The sequence below is a fragment of the Myxine glutinosa genome, chromosome 9 (genome assembly GCF_964187855.1).
Source record: "Myxine glutinosa chromosome 9, kmMyxGlut1.1, whole genome shotgun sequence".
NCBI lineage: Eukaryota > Metazoa > Chordata > Myxini > Myxiniformes > Myxinidae > Myxine > Myxine glutinosa.
In genome coordinates, this window is record NC_136269.1 from 35,210,230 (window position 1) to 35,227,624 (window position 17,395).

At 49.7% G+C, this 17,395-nt stretch overlaps 1 long non-coding RNA gene across 1 annotated transcript in view; it reads left to right on the plus strand.

Annotated features, from left to right (window-relative positions):
- The window catches only part of LOC137435488 (uncharacterized), a 276,336-nt gene that overhangs the window by 171,364 nt on the left and 87,577 nt on the right, over positions 1-17,395 (plus strand). The window contains exons 4-5 of the long non-coding RNA XR_013624517.1: positions 12,640-12,730; positions 14,388-14,459. This is a non-coding gene — a long non-coding RNA (uncharacterized LOC137435488). The remainder of the gene's footprint in view (positions 1-12,639; positions 12,731-14,387; positions 14,460-17,395) is intronic.

Genomic DNA, 17,395 nt, shown 5'->3' on the forward strand with positions numbered 1-17,395 from the left:
CGGGGCCTTCGTTCAAACTTAACTGATCTCTCCATACAGGTTGCTTCTGTCAAACCAGACGTGATCTGCTTAACAGAAACTTTCCTCCTTTATGATGTCTCTGATTCCTTAGTATCTCTCCCGGGCTACTCCCTCCTCCGGTATGATAGACCTGAGCCTCGTCCTGGAGGCGGGGTTGCTATCTTTATCAAAAACTCTCTTCCTCACTCGCCCTGCACTGCACTCTCTCCACCTCACCCCCAGGAATACCTCTGGCTACGGCTTCCCCTTCGCTCCCACCTCTTGTTCATATGTGTGTTGTACCGTCCACCAAACAGTGATGACTCCATCTACATCTCGCTGTCTGATGATATGGACCAACTTCTATCTACTCATCCCAACTCTCTCTTCCTCATATGTGGTGATTTCAACTGTCATCATGCCAGTTGGCTGGGTGTGGGTACCTCTCTCACCAGCCATGGCTCCTCAGCAAAGGACTTCTGCGACTCACTGGGACTGACACAATCTGTCAATTTCCCGACCCGGATCTCAGTCAACGGAACATCTTCTCTTCTGGACTTGGTTATGACTAACTTCCCTGAAAATGTCTGCTGCTCTTCTTCTGCTCCGATCGGATCATCTGATCATGTCCTTGTTAAAGTGGACATCTCTCTGACCATCCTCAGGGAGCCTGCTCAGCGTCGACGAGTCTGGCATTTCACTCAGGCCAACTGGCACGGTCTTCAAGCAGCCATCAATCATCTGGACTGGTCTCCAATCTCTACCACCTCTGACATCAACTCATCCTGGGAATTCTTCCAAAGTAAATTGCTCTCTCTCATGCACAGATTTATCCCATCTCGTCTTCAGTTGTCATACCCTTCCTCCCGTCCATGGTACACGGAATCTTGTGGTGAGGCTGTTGCCCAGAAACAACTTGCCTTCGTCTCCTGGAAAGCAAATCCAACGGAAGGAAATCTCATTTCCTTTCACAAAGCCCGAAACAAGTGTGTGTCCACCCTCAGGAGAGCCAGGAAACAATATCTCTCCGTTCTCAAGACCGAACTCTCTTATCTGTCTCCCTCTTCCAAATCCTGGTGGCGTCTGGTCAAATCCGTTTCTGGTGTTTGTTCCCCCTCCATCCCCTCCCTTACCTCAAACGGCTACACAGCTGACTCCGCACGTGAAAAAGCTGAATGCCTCAACTCTGTGTTTGCCTCTAAATCTTGTGTCCCAAACCCATCCCTCTCTGTACCCACCATACCCAGTCGTACCCTGCTGCTCCTGGACTCCGTGTCCTTTCCTCCTGACAAGGTGGAAAAGTTTCTGTCAACCCTCGACTCTGATTCTGCAACTGGACCCGACGGCATCAGCCCACGGGTCCTAAAATCCTGCTCTGCTGCTCTATCTCACCCTCTCTCTGTTCTCTTCACCCTCTCTTTTGCTCAAGGTCAACTGCCATCTGCTTGGAAATCAGCCAACATCACTGCTTTACACAAAAAAGGTGCAAAAACAGATCCTAGCAACTACAGACCAATCAGCCTTCTCCCAATTATCAGCAAAGTCATGGAATCCATCATTGCTTCGGATATGAAATCTTTCCTCTTCTCCAATGGCTTGATCTCTGATCATCAATTTGGTTTCAGACCAGGTCACTCGACTCTGGACATGCTGCTTCTGCTGTCTCAACAATGGATGGAGGTCCTCAATGCCAAACAGGAAATTAGAGCTGTCTCCCTCGACATATCACGTGCCTTCGACACGGTCTGGCACCCCGCTCTGCTCACCAAACTCTCCTCCTTTGGTATCCATGGAAATCTCCACGCATGGCTGGCGGACTTCCTCTCTAGTCGTCGTCAACGTGTGGCCCTGAATGGGTTTCTCTCATCTCCTCTTCCTGTTCAGGCTGGAGTTCCCCAAGGCAGTGTTCTGGGCCCCGTGCTTTTTCTGGTCTTCATCAATGATCTCTCTGACTCTCTCGAAAATCCTCTCTATCTCTTTGCTGATGACTCCACTCTCTGCCGCTCCATTCCTCTTCCCTCAGATCGGCAGTCTGCTGCCTCCTCACTCTCTGAAGACCTGGACAAAATCACAGACTGGTCAAACAAGTGGAACATGTCTTTCAATCCTGACAAATCTCACACTCTTACTATGTCTCTCCGAAAAGATCGACTGGACAACCCTCCCATCTACTTTCTCAACAATCCTCTCCAAGAAGTTCTGTCGCTCAAGATTTTGGGTCTCACTATCTGCCATGATCTTTCTTGGGAAAACCACATTTCCAAGCTGGCCTCCAAAGCCAGTCGCCGACTGGGCATCCTCCGTCGTGCGAAGTCCTTCCTCGGCACACCTGAGCTCCTCACCACATACAAGGCTTTCATCCGCAGCTCAATGGAATACTGTTCTCCCCTATGGGCCGGTGCTCCTGCCTCACACCTAGCTCGGCTTCACGCTGTTGAAACCAAAGCTTTCAGAATTATTGGAATCTCCCGCGATGAAGCTATCTCTGAGGGCCTTTCACTCACTCACCGCAGGCAGGTAGGTGGTCTTTCTGTCTTCTACCGACTCCTCTCCGGCCTTGCACCCCCAGCTCTCTCTGTGCTCTGTCCCCCAAATATTCCTACAGGTCGCACAAGATCTGCCAGCAACCCTCTGATGGTTAAACTGCCGAAATCTCGGCTCTCTGCTCACCTTCACTCTTTCATTCCTCATTTCTCCCGCCTCTGGAACAAACTCCCTCACTCCCTTCAATCCCACTCCTCCCTCCAGGTCTTTAAAACAGCTGTTCACCACCATCTCTTATCTTCCCCCATCCAAAACCTTGATCTTTTCTACCCCCGCTAATTCACCCCAGATCCACCTTGTTTGAAATTCCAACTTCTTTCCTGGAAGTCCTGGCAGTGTCCATTTGTTTTATACCTCTCCCACCGCCCCCTTCCCACGCCCCCCCCCCCCCCTCCAAAGCCCTCGCCCTCTCTCAGATCTCTCGATTTCTCCATGTCTCTCGGTCCCTGCTCTCAAATGTTGTGTTTGTGTCCTTCCCCCTCTCTCCCCATCTTGTCTACCGCTCCCTATGTTATATGTTTTATGTGTCGGTTTGTCTTTCTGTGTGATTAATGTTCGCTCTTTCACGAGCCTCGATCTTGTATACAAAAAAAAAAAAAAAAAAAAAAAAAAAAAAAACAACAACACAATTTTCTCTAAAAATAAGTTGAAATTGACAAAAGTATTTGGTCTCCACAATTCTATATTTTACTGTTAATATTACAGAACCTTCATTTTATTCAGAACTTGGCAAAGAAATGGCATTGACAATAATTATTGACACCCTCGACTTAATATTTGGTAGCACGGCCTTTGGACAAAATAACTGCAGTCAAGCGCTTCCTCGAGCCATGAATGAGCTTTCTCCACCTCTCTACTGGCAGTTTGACTCACTCTTTTTGTCCAAACTGCTCCAGTTCTCCCAGATTTGAAGGGTGCCTTCTCCCAACTGCTGTTTTCAGATCTCCACAAAGGTGTTCAATGGGATTTAGATCTGGACTCATTGCTGGCCACTTCAGAACAGTCCAACATTTTGTCTTGAACCATTCCTGGGTGCTTTTTGAAGTGTGTTTGGGGTCATTTTCCTGCTGCAAGACCCATGACCTTCGACGGAGACCCAGCTTTCTGACACTGGGTTGAACATTGCGCTCCAGAATGCCTTGGTAATCTCCTGATTTCATGACGCCATGCACACATTCAAGGCACCCAGTGCCAGAGGCAGCACAGCAACCCCAAAACATCACAGAACCTCCTCCATGTTTAACTGTAGGGAAGGTGTTCTTTTTCTTTGATGACTTCATTCCGTTTTCTGTAAACATAGAGATGATGTGCTTTACCAAAAGGCTCTAATTTGGTCTTATCTGTCCACACTACACTCTCCCAGAAGGATTTTGGCTTGTTCAGGTGTGTTTTGGCAAACTCCAGTCGGGCTTTCTCAGCAGTGGGTTCCTCCTGGGTCTCCTACCATAGAACCCTATTTAATTGAGTTAGCGACGGATGGTGTGAGTTCAAACTGTCATACCTTGTGTCTGGAGGTCAGCTTGAATCTGTTTGGCAGTTGATTGAGGTGCTTTCTCCACCATTCTAACAATCCTTTGCTGTAATCTTCTATCAAGTTTTCTCTTGTGGCCATGTCCAGGGAGGTTGACTGCAGTGCCATGGGCCTTAAACTTCCTGATAACATTGCGTACGGTGGAGGCTGCAGTGCCATGGGCCTTAAACTTCCTGATAACATTGCGTACGGTGGAGGCTGCAGTGCCATGGGCCTTAAACTTCCTGATAACAATGCGTACGGTGGACACAGGAACATCAAGATCTCTGGAGATGGACTTGTAGCCTTGAGATTGTCCATTCTTGGCTACAATCTTGTGTCTGACCTCCTCAGACAATTCTCTGGTTTTCTTTTCTCCATGCTCATTGCGGTGCACACAGTGACACAAAACAGCACAATGACTCCTTTTCTCCATTCAAACTGGTTGAATGAGTGATTTTTATATTGCAGGCATCTGCAACTCACCATAGGTGAGTTCAGTTCCAAAGTAAAGAATCACCTGCTTGAAATCGAATTATTTCTAACAACTTCTAAAAGGTGCCAATAATATTGGCCAGGCCATTTTAGGATTTATGTGTGGAATAAGCTAAGATTTAGTAATTTTTTCAGATTTTTTTTGTTTTGTTCCACTGCAAACCAAAGAAATACAAATGTGGATACCAAAAGATTGTTTCATTTCAACAATTTTCTGGAGGAAATTGTGCTTCATTTGAAAAAAGTGCAAGGGTGCACTATTTTTGGCCACGACTGTATGTATGTATGCATCTGCGTATGTATATTTGTGACCAAAACCTCTTCTTCTTCAAATATACGGATGTAAAACCGAAAAATGCGCCGTGAAGCCATAAGGTGGTGAGGCAGTGAAGCCGTGTGACTATATATGCAACACGTTATTTTGATACATCAATTTGTCTGGGTGGTGTATAGGAAAGAGAATGCTGCCTCGATCGCTCCCAAAAATAAAAATAACCTGGGTTACGTTCATCAAGCAAAAACGTCCATACTGCTTTATATGTGCATATATAATACATCGTGATTATGTAGCTCGGATAATTCCAATTGCACTGACAGCAGTGCAATTGCACCTGGAAGAATTAGCCTGGGACGAACATGGCCGAACTCAAAATATTTGATGATCCATATTTTTTATTCATATTAACCTCAGCGCATTTCAGCGAAGTACCCGCTAATCTCAGCCGGTTCCAGAGCAGCTCGCTGATTCGCTCAGAGCGATCACGTGATGTTCCATTCCCGCCGCCAGACTGATTCGCTCAGAGCAATCACGTGATGTTCCATCCCGTCACACGTCACACGTTTTTTCACCTTTTATGCGATCGTGTTTTGTATCGATTTTGTGCGATATGAATTAAATGTCTTTGAAACAGCTGTGAAACGTCTTTCCACAACCCTTCCGTAACCGATTGGAGCAGTTTATTGCCGCACAAAACGAGATCCGCGAAGCGAGTTGGTCGAGTCGTGCTGACCAAGATGGCGACACGGCGGCTTCACTTTTCACGGAGTATGAGCGTTCTATATATTTTCAATTCAGTACGCCCGTGATTTGTGGCATAGACATGACCATTGGGCCTTCACGGTGTAATTTGTGCGAGGCTTTTGTCCGAGTGAGCTTGAGTCGAGAGGGCGAATGTACGGGTTGGGAATGTACGGGTCTCCCTTCCCCCGCCCGGCAACGCCGGTACTGGAGGACGTCACAGGATCGGTGAGTCTCCAAAATCCGCTTCGTGCTGTTGCGAATATGCAGGACTATGTCCGATTGTTGTGCTGCTCTCCGACCATGAGAACTGCAACGTCATTGTTGACTGGCCATCCCCTTCCCTCCCCCTCCCCCCTCCCCCCTCCATCCCCCCTCCCTTACCCCTCCACCCTACCCCTCCCCTTCTCCCCTCCCCCTCCCCCTCCCCTTCTCCCCTCCCCCTCCTTCCCCCTCCACCCTACCCCTCCCCTTCTCCCTTACCCCTCCATTTTCCCCCTCCCCCTCCCCCACCCTTCTCCCCTCCCCCCTCTTCTCCCCTCCCCCCCCCGTTCCCCTCCCCTCCCCCCTCCCCTCCCCTCCCCCGCCCGGCAATGCCGGGTACTTCTGCCATGTCCCCCCTCCTCCTCCCCCCTTCCCCTCCCCCCTCCCTCCCCCTACCCCCTCCCCCCCCCCTCCCCCTCCCACCCCTCCCCCTCCCCCTCCCATCCCTCACCCTCCCATCCCTCACCCTCCCCATCCCCACCTCTTCCCTCCCCCCCTCCCCCCTCTCCCCCCCTCCCCTCTTCCCCTCCCCCCTCTCCCCTCCCCCCTCTCCCCTCCCCTCTTCCCCTCCCCCTCTCTCCCCTCCCCTCTTCCCCCTCCCCCCTCCACCCTTCCCTCCCCCTCCCACACCCCCCTTCCCCCTCCCCCCTTCCCCCTCCCCTCCCCCCTCCGGCCCCTCCCCCCTCCCCCCTCCCCCTCCGGCCCCTCCCCCCTCCCCTCCCCCCCCCTCCCCCCTCCCCTCTTCCCCCCCTCCCCCCCTCCCCTCTTCCCCCCTCCCCCCTCCCCTCTTCCCCCCTCCCCCCTCCCCTCTTCCCCCCTCCCCCCTCCCCTCTTCCCCCCTCCCCCCTCCCCTCTTCCCCCCTCCCCTCTTCCCCCCTCCCCCCTCCCCTCTTCCCCCCTCCCCCCTCCCCTCTTCCCCCCTCCCCCCTCCCCTCTTCCCCCTCCCCTCCCCCCTTCCCCCCTCCCCTCCCCCCTTCCCCCCTCCCACCCCCCTCCCTCCTCCCCTCCTCCCCTCCTCCCACCCCCCCTCCCTCCTCCCCTCCCCCCTCCCCCCTCCCCTCCCCCCTCCCCCCTCTCCCCCTCCCACCTCCCCCTCCCCCTCTCCCCTCCCCCCTCTCACCCCTCCCACCTCCCCCCTCTCCCCCTCCCACCTCCCCCCTCTCCCCCTCCCACCTCCCCCCTCTCCCCTCCCACCTCCCCCCTCCTCCCCCTCCACCTCTCCCCCTCCCACCTCCTCCCATCCCTCACCCTCCCCATCCCCCCCCTCTTCTCCCCTCTCCCCCTCCCCCTCCCACTCTTCTCCCCTCCCCCCCTCCCCTCCCCCACCCGGCAATGCCGGGTACTTCTGCTAGTAACTTCTAAAATAAGAATGAAGAATATCTCGAGGCAATTTCCCCTCTGTTTATTTATTTATTTCACATATGTGAATTACATGTCGATTTACAGATGAGTTTTTTAAATGAAAGACTTAACGATTGTATTTCCGATATATTATGAAAACGCATCTTCTTTGGGCAGGTGTATAATCACTCTGAACGAAACAGGCATCAACTGTGACATCAAGGGTGACACCGTCACAATTTCGGTCTTTGAGGCCGGCCGATAGGCACAGCGTGGTTCTCCTGACCACGTGGCCCTTGACTTGGTTTGTCCGCACAATGTGGGCGCTTTCAGGATGAACTTTAGCCGGGGAGCGTTTGGGTGCGTGGCGCCTTTGGGCGCCCCGGTCTGATACTGCCGCCCACGCGCACAACACCATGTGAGTGCACGTGGGTCCCGGCGGTCCCCACTGGCCTAGCGCTACCATGTTTAGACAGCGAGATCCGTCCCCGGGCACCGGCAAGCCAGGCACGGTAGGACACCCGCGGAGCCCCGGCGGGCCAGGGGCGCGCGAGCCTACGCGTTAGCGTGCTACGGCGGAATCAACGGCTTCGGCCACGGCCGGGCCGATACTCGGCCCGGGTCGCCACCGGAAATGAACTGGTTCGACGCCCGCGCTAGAGAGGTCGCGGGGGCGACTGAGATGTTTTAAACAAATAATTAATTAATTTGAGGCGTCCGATTCTAGTGTTTGGAAATTTGGAGGAGCTTGACCCTAGCCTTTCCCTTGCGAGGGCAAGGAGGAACTTAACACTTGACACTTAAGCTTAGTTTGAAGTACACCCTGCCGGCGCTCCCGGTGGGACGGCAGGGCAACCAGAAGGGACGAGGTTCTCCTGACAACGTGGCCCTCGATCTGGGAAGCGAGAGGCGTTCCATTAGTGGACGCGCCCCCTCACGCCCGACTTTTGGGCGGCCCCCGGCAGGCCGTTTGTTTTGACGTTCCGTGGACAGGCCCCGCACCCCCACCTCAGGGCCGACCGGGGCGACCGGAATGAATCCCGGTGTCCCGATCCGAACCTTCAGAGCGGGCCGGCTGGGGAGTGCCAAGCACCCCGTACCTGCACTTTCCGTCCCTGCGGTCCCAAATACCGGAACCACCCGAATACCACTTTATTTGACAAAATGAGGTGCGGCCTACAGCCTTAGAAAACTAATCCTATATCAGTCAATACCTCCAACGAGAGGGTGGTGGGAGGGTGATGGCAGGGTGATGGGAGGGTGATGGGAGGGGTGATGGCAGGGTGATGGGAGGGTGATGGGGCAGGGTGATGGGGCAGGGTGATGGGAGGGGTGATGGCAGGGTGATGGCAGAGGGTGATGGCAGAGGGTGATGGCAGAGGGTGACGGGGGAGGGGTGACGGGGGAGGGTGATGGGAGGGTGATGGCAGGGTGATGGGAGGGTGATGGCAGGGTGATGGGGGAGGGTGATGGCAGGGTGATGGGAGGGTGATGGCAGGGTGATGGGGAGGGTGATGGGGCCTCCCTATAGAAGTCAGTATCTCCCACGACACAGGCGCGCATTCGTCACAGGCGCGCATAAAATAAAGGTCACACTTGTTCATTTCCTCGTCGGGGTGGACCAGGTTACGAACAATGTTGTTGCAGGATGGTAGGACAGGGTCAAAATGCTTTTACCCGAAGTGAAGATCCACAAACCCAAAAGGAGGAAACGAGACTTATACCCCCATTGACTTCAGGAAACACCGACTGTCAGGTATAATGCACAACACTACCTGGAAAGTAAATACTAAAAGGACTGACATGAGTGGTAATTTCCGGACATCCCGGCATAATTAAAGGACTGACCTAATAATGCGGGAACATCCTTCATGGATGAGGGAACATCCGTCATGGATGAGGGAACATCCTTTATGGATGAGAGAACATCCATCATGGATGAGGGAACATCCTTCATGGATGAGGGAACATCCTTCATGGATGAGAGAACATCCTTCATGGATGAGGGAACATCCTTCATGGATGAGGGAACATCCTTCATGGATGAGAGAACATCCTTCATGGATGAGGGGAACATCCTTCATGGATGAGGGAACATCCTTCATAGATGAGGGAACATCCTTCATGGATGAGGGAACATCCTTCATGGATGAGAGAACATCCGTCATGGATGAGGGAACATCCTTCATAGATGAGGGAGCATCGTTCATGGATGAGAGAACAGTCCGTCATGGATGAGGGAACATCCTTCATGGATGAGAGAACATCCTTCATGGATGAGGGAACATCCTTCATGGATGAGAGAACATCCTTCATGACGAGGGAACATCCTTCATGGAAGAGAGAACATCCTTCATGGATGAGAGAACATCCTTCATGGACGAGGGAACATCTTTCATGGAAGAGAGAACATCCTTCATGGATGAGAGAACATCCTTCATGGTTGAGGGAACATCCTTCATGGATGAGGGAACATCCTTCATGGATGAGGGAACATCCTTCATGGATGAGGGAACATCCTTCATGGATGAGAGAACATCCGTCATGGATGAGGGAACATCCTTCATAGATGAGGGAGCATCGTTCATGGATGAGAGAACATCCGTCATGGATGAGGGAACATCCTTCATGGATGAGAGAACATCCTTCATGGATGAGGGGAACATCCTTCATGGATGAGAGAACATCCTTCATGGATGAGGGAACATCCTTCATGGATGAGGGAACATCCTTCATGGAAGAGAGAACATCCTTCATGGATGAGAGAACATCCTTCATGGATGAGGGAACATCCTTCATGGATGAGAAAACATCCTTCATGGATGAAGAAACATGCTTTCATGGATGATGGAACATCCTTCATGGATGAGGAACATCGTTCATGGATGAGGAACATCCTTCATGGATGAGGAAACATCATTTTCCTTGTCCCTCATGACCCGCTAAACAAACCTACGCCACCAACACCCAAGCAGATCAAAGCTCAACAATCAGGCACCTGGTTTCTCTGAATCAGCAGGCGCACCGTAGAGAGACTGTTTCCATGGTCACTGGGGGCCGCAAGGGTCATGCGCTCGTCAATCCACATAATTTCGTCTTCCAGGTGCAAGTCCAGGTGCAAGTCCAGGTTTCCTTTGCGCGAGTTGTAATCAAAATGGACCTTTGTTTCTTCAAAAGGTAGCTTAAGATAGAAGACGTGTTGATTCAGTCTTCAAATCTCTGGGCTGGTGCCCCTGCCTCACACCGAGGTCGCAAGGGCCGCAAGGGTCATGCGCTCGTCAATCCACATAATTTCGTCTTCCAGGTGCAAATCCAGGTGCAAGTCCAGGTTTCCTTTGCGCGAGTTGTAATCAAAATGGACCTTTGTTTCTTCAAAAGGTAGCTTAAGATAGAAGACGTGTTGATTCAGTCTTCAAATCTCTGGGCTGGTGCCCCTGCCTCACACCGAGCTCGTCTTCACGCTGTTGAAACCAAAGCGTTCAGAATCATTGGAATCTCCCGCGATGAAGCTAACTCCAAGGGCCTTTCACTCACTCACCGCAGGCAGGTTGGTGGTCTTTCCGTCTTCTACCGACTTCTCTCCGGCCTTGCTCCCTCAAGCTCTCTCTGGGCTCTGTCCCCCCCCAAATATTCCTACAGGTCGCACAAGATCTGCCTGCAACCCTCTTATGGTTAAACTGCCAAAATCAAGACTGTCTGCTCACCTTCACTCCTTCATTCCTCTTTTCTCTCCCGCCTCTGGAACAAACTCCCTCACTCTCTTCAATCCATTCCACCCTCCAGGTCTTTAAAACAGCTGTTCACCACCATCTCTTATCTTCCCCCATCCAAAAAAACCTTGATCTTTTCTACCCCCGCTAATTTCACCCCAAATCCACTTTTTTGAAATACCAACTTCTGTCCTGGAAGTCCTTGGTGTCCTTGTGTTTTATACTTCTCCCACCCCCCCCCCCCCTTCCCACGCCTCCTCCCCCCAAGCCCTCTCCCTCCCACACATCTCCCTGCTCTCAAATGTTGTGTTTGTGTGCTTCCCCTTCTCTCCCCATCTTGTCTTCCGCTCCCTCTTTTTACATATTTTGTTTGTCTGGTTGATTTGTTTGTGAAATAAATGTTAGCTCTTTCACGAGCCTCGATTCAGTATACAAAAAAAAAAAAAAAAAAAAAAAAAAAAAAAAGCAGAGGCCAAACGTACTGTCGCCTTCACAAGCCCCAAGACATATATCGGCTCCAACTTTTTAATATCTGATGATCCTTTTAACAGTTGCTTGGGTTGTTTTATACTGAATGGAAAACTTATAGGGAGGGCATGGTGATTGTGAATATGACACTTCCGAAGAGGCTTAACACAGTACAAAATGGCAGACATATGAAATGGCGGTTTGACTGTCGGTTGCATCCTGTCTATTAATTACATACGTCTATTAATTACATATGTATATTAATTACGTACTGTTGGAATATACCTTGTGACCCTTGAGACTGCTGAGACCCCTTACACCTTTCAAGACCCTTAAGACCACCAAGACCCCTGAAGACCCAAAATACAATTAGAGACCCTGAAGACCTTAAAAAACCCAGAGGACCCAAAATAACCTGAAGACCCAAAAGACCACAAAGACCCCAAAGATCCTGAAGACCCAAAATACCCTGAAGACCGAAAGACCCCAAAGACTGAAAAAACCCAAAATACCCTGAAGACTCAAAAGACCCTTCAAGACCATTAAAGACCCCAAAGACCCGTAAGATGCTTTAGACCCATTACACCAGCTTGGACCCTTGACCATTTGGAGTTTTACATGACTTGGACCTTTTTAGATTACTAATAAATTACAAATAAATAATATCACAAATAAATTTGAACAAAATTAATGTTTGTGTATTATGATTGGTGAAAATCATGACAACACAGCAACTCAAGTTCAGTCAGGTTATTATCCTTAGTTAAAACAAGCCTGTGCCTCTGCGGCGACGTTCGGTGAGGCGAGTGTAGTGAGCTCATCCATGCTATAGCATCTTCAATGATAATTGCAGAGATATCAGCCTTTTGTAATAAAAAGTAAACTTTGTGTAAGAATTGTGTTGCCTCGCCATTCATAGGCACTTTGGCACACTCAAAAAATACTCCTCCAGAGATGTAAAAGGGAAATAAGAATATAATTGTTTGAACCATACAATTTCTTGTCCACTACTGATATTTTCCAAAACTAAAACGTTCCAGAATTCCAAATTCACGATATTAAGTTACGTCTGCTTTGTAAATGTCTGTTTGGATTACGGATTACCCATAATTTTGTTCTGTTCGTTCTGTGTCTCATGTTTGCTTTTGGCAATAAAATGCAAACAATGTACTGTTTATGGAGTTGATTAACTATCTTCACCTGATTTTAATGACCATGACAAGCATGAAGCTCGTAAAAGCTTTATGGAATGTGACATCATCGTTTCCTCACCATATATTCGTTTGCAGATTGGATGACCTGTCCTCAACATACGATTCTCCAAGAAACCTCCACTTGTCCATGCTGCAAACAATGGAACCAAGAAGACTCCTTATTGAGGTGAGAATTTCACCGAAGAACTGGCAAACGTCCTCACACATTTCCAGGAACTGTGCAATTCTTTTTCTTTGTGAATGACTTATTGTTAAATGGGCATCTACAGATTCATTAAATATTTTGTTCATGTTCATGAATTTGTAATTACTTGATTTTTTAAATTCTTCTTCTTCTCTACTTCTTCTTCTTCTTCTTCTAATTCTTCTTATTATTAGCAGCGTTCCCACCCTACGGGCGATCTTGTTCCCAGCATGCAACACGTTATTCTGATACATCCCTTTATCTGGGTGGTGTATAGGCAACAGAATGCTGCCTCGATCGCTCCCTAAAATAAAAATAACCTGGGTTACATTCATCAAGCAAAAACGTCGATACTGCTTTATATGTGCATATACTGTATAATACATCGTGGTTATGTAGCTCGGATAATTACCTTCGCAAAAGCGGAAGGTTATGTTTTGATCGCTGTGTATTTATTTGTATGTCTGTGTGTGTGTGTATGTTATTCGCATAACTCAAAAAGTATTCAACCGATTCGCATGAAATTTGGTGGGATGATAGGTTATTATCCGGGAACCATTTGATTAGATTTTGGAATCGATCGGGTCAAAGGTCAAGGTCAAGGTCATGAAAAGGTCAAAATCGTCTTTTTACCATAGCGCGGTCAATTTGTGTCCAATTTGTATGAAACTAATGCCAAAATGCTTTGCTACACAGATCTTGTAGTCTTTTATTTTGGCAACAAAAGTAGCTGCGGCGAAGGTATGCGCTCTACCGAGTGCCCGTTCTAGTTCTAATTGCACTGACAGCAGATGCCAAACGTACTGACGCCTTCACAAGCCCCAAGACACATATCGGCTCCAACTTTTTAATATCTGATGATCCTTTCAACATTTTCTTGGGTTGTTTTATACTGAATGGAAAACTTATAGGGAGGGCATGGCGATTGTGAATATGACACTTCCGAAGAAGCTCAACACAGTACAAAATGGCAGACATATGAGTTTTTTTCAGGTTACAATTGTGGATGGCGTCAGGCCAACTTTCAACCAATGGGTGTAGAGCGGACATACATATGTACATATATACAAGCAATTGCTCCATCATATATAGATTATTATTATTATTAACATTATTATTATTACTCCCGCCAGGGAGTAATGCATTCGATCGTGTCCGTGTGTGTGTGTGTGTGTGTGTGTGTGTGTGTGTTCGTGTTTTTGTGAACAAGATATCTGGAAAAGTTCTGAATGGATTTGGTGGGATGATTGCCCTTGGGATAAGGAAGAATTGATTAGTTTTTGGTGAAGCTCGGGATATTATTCCGGATCCAGGAATTTTTTGAAGGATTGTTTACCATTGGAAGATAGGGTTCATTTTTTTTAAACATTATCTTCTATATATTCTATATTTAACATTGTGATATGAAAATCGTTTTTATATTTGTTGTAAATGTAGTTTAAACTCGTGGTTATGCGTTAGAGCGGTGTATTTTGTTAGCAGTGTCGTCTTCAAGGTTATTTTTTTTCTAATAAAGACATATTCTGTCATTTTAAAACCACCAAAGTGTGTATTCGGTTTCCCCGTTTCATAAAATGTATCGTTTGATACGTATAATGCTTTAAAACTGTTTTGTTTTTTTTGTTTGTTTTTACCTCAGAAGAGATATCAACATTTACCTCAGCGAATGTCCATCGCGGTGTCAGTATTTGATGAACTTATAAAGACTTAGGTGAGTTATAAGTGTGACAAGCATGTGCACGGGATTCTTCCCAGAAGAATGAGTGGTCGCATTAGCTTGTACGACTTAAAATGAGCGAGTTTGTTTTGACATTTGGGCCAGTTTTACATGTTGTATCCCTAAGGAATGAAACGCACGTTTTCCTGGCTTACAATTTTATTTGAAGTCACACATGCCTCAAAATACACTCACTTATATAGAATTGAACGCTGAATCCGAAAATGTAAGTGAAATTGCCTTTTTTTTTTACCATTATCTTCTATATATTCTAAATATATATCTGTGCAGTGTCTGTCTTGTGTTGTCTTGTCTTGTGTTGTCTTGTCTTGTGTTGTCACTGCTATTACAACTACTCCCTCAAACTTTTGTGAAATCGTACTATTCCAACTTGACCCACGGCGGGAGTATGCGCGCTGCTGAGTGGCGTTCTAGTTCCGCTATATTTTGCAACAAACATTTCTTGTAGACAGTTACACCGATAAGCTTTAAACTTCAGAAAGTTTTTTTTTTTTTTTTTTTTTTAATACTGAATCGAGGCTCGTGAAAGAGCTGACAACCACGAGGGAAAGACAGCACAGGGGGACCACGAGGGAAAGACAGCACAGGGGGACCACGAGGGAAAGACAGCACAGGGGGACCACGAGGGAAAGACAGCACAGGGGGACCACGAGGGAAAGACAGCACAGGGGGACCACAAGGGAAAGACAGCACAGGGGGACCACGAGGGAAAGACAGCACAGGGGGACCACGAGGGAAAGACAGCACAGGGGGACCACGAGGGAAAGACAGCACAGGGGGACCACGAGGGAAAGACAGCACAGGGGGACCACGAGGGAAAGACAGCACAGGGGGACCACGAGGGAAAGACAGCACAGGGGGACCACGAGGGAAAGACAGCACAGGGGGACCGCGAGGGAAAGACAGCACAGGGGGACCACGAGGGAAAGACAGCACAGGGGGACCACGAGGGAAAGACAGCACAGGGGGACCACGAGGGAAAGACAGCACAGGGGGACCACGAGGGAAAGACAGCACAGGGGGACCGCGAGGGAAAGACAGCACAGGGGGACCGCGAGGGAAAGACAGTACAGGGGGACCGCGAGGGAAAGACAGCACAGGGGGACCACGAGGGAAAGACAGCACAGGGGGACCGCGAGGGAAAGACAGCACAGGGGGACCACGAGGGAAAGACAGCACAGGGGGACCACGAGGGAAAGACAGTACAGGGGGAAACATTCATTAAAACACATTCAACAAAAGGACATCCAGGAACACAGTACAGGGGGACCGCGAGGGAAAGACAGTACAGGGGGACCGCAATGGAAAGACAGTACAGGGGGATCGCGAGGGAAAGACAGCACAGGGGGACCGCGAGGGAAAGACAGCACAGGGGGAAACATTCATTAAAACACATTCAACAAAAGGACATCCAGGAACACAGTACAGGGGGACCGCGAGGGAAAGACAGTATAGGGGGACCGCAATGGAAAGACAGTACAGGGGGATCGCGAGGGAAAGACAGTACAGGGGGACCGTGAGGGAAAGACAGTACAGGGGGACCACGAGGGAAAGACAGTACAGGGGGACCGCGAGGGAAAGACAGTACAGGGGGACCGCGAGGGAAAGACAGCACAGGGGGAAACATTCATTAAAACACATTCAACAAAAAGACATCCAGGAACACAGCACAGGGGGACCGCGAGGGAAAGACAGTACAGGGGGACCACGAGGGAAAGACAGTACAGGGGGATCGCGAGGGAAAGACAGTTCAGAGGGGCCGCGAGGGAAAGACAGGGGGGCCGCGAGGGAAAGACAGTACAGGGGGAAACATTCATTAAAACACATTCAACAAAAAGACATCCAGGAACACAGCACAGGGGGACCGCGAGTGAAAGACAGTACAGGGGGACTGCGAGGGAAAGACAGTACAGGGGGAAACATTCATTAAAACACATTCAACAAAAAGACATCCAGGAACACAGCACAGGGGGACCGCGAGGGAAAGACAGTACAGGGGGACCGTGAGGGAAAGACAGTACAGGGGGACCACGAGGGAAAGACAGTACAGGGGGACCGCGAGGGAAAGACAGTGCAGGGGGACCGCGAGGGAAAGACAGTACAGGGGAACCGCGAGGGAAAGACAGTACAGGGGGGCCACGAGGGAAAGACAGTACAGGGGGACCGCGAGGGAAAGACAGTACAGGGGGACCGCGAGGGAAAGACAGTACAGGGGGAAACATTCATTAAAACACATTCAACAAAAAAACATCCAGGAACACAGCACAGGGGGACCGCGAGGGAAAGACAGTACAGGGGGACCGCGAGGGAAAGACAGTACAGGGGGACCGCGAGGGAAAGACAGTACAGGGGGACCGCGAGGGAAAGACAGCACAGGGGGACCGCGAGGGAAAGACAGTACAGGGGGACCACGAGGGAAAGACAGTACAGGGGGGCCGCGAGGGAAAGACAGTACAGGGGGACCGCAAGGGAAAGACAGTACAGGGGGAAACATTCATTAAAACACATTCAACAAAAAAACATCCAGGAACACAGCACAGGGGGACCGCGAGGGAAAGACAGTACAGGGGGACCGTGAGGGAAAGACAGTACAGGGGGGCCACGAGGGAAAGACAGTACAGGGGGACCGCGAGGGAAAGACAGTACAGGGGGACCGTGAGCGAAAGACAGTACAGGGGGGCCGCGAGGGAAAGACAGTACAGGGGGACCGCGAGGGAAAGACAGTACAGGGGGACCGCGAGGGAAAGACAGTACAGGGGGACCGCGAGGGAAAGACAGTACAGGGGGACCGCGAGGGAAAGACAGTACAGGGGGGCCGCGAGGGAAAGACAGTCCAGTCCAGTTATTACAATTCATGAGATTGAGGGCATATCCTCCAATGAATCTGAATGGTCAGTCAATGTGCTTGG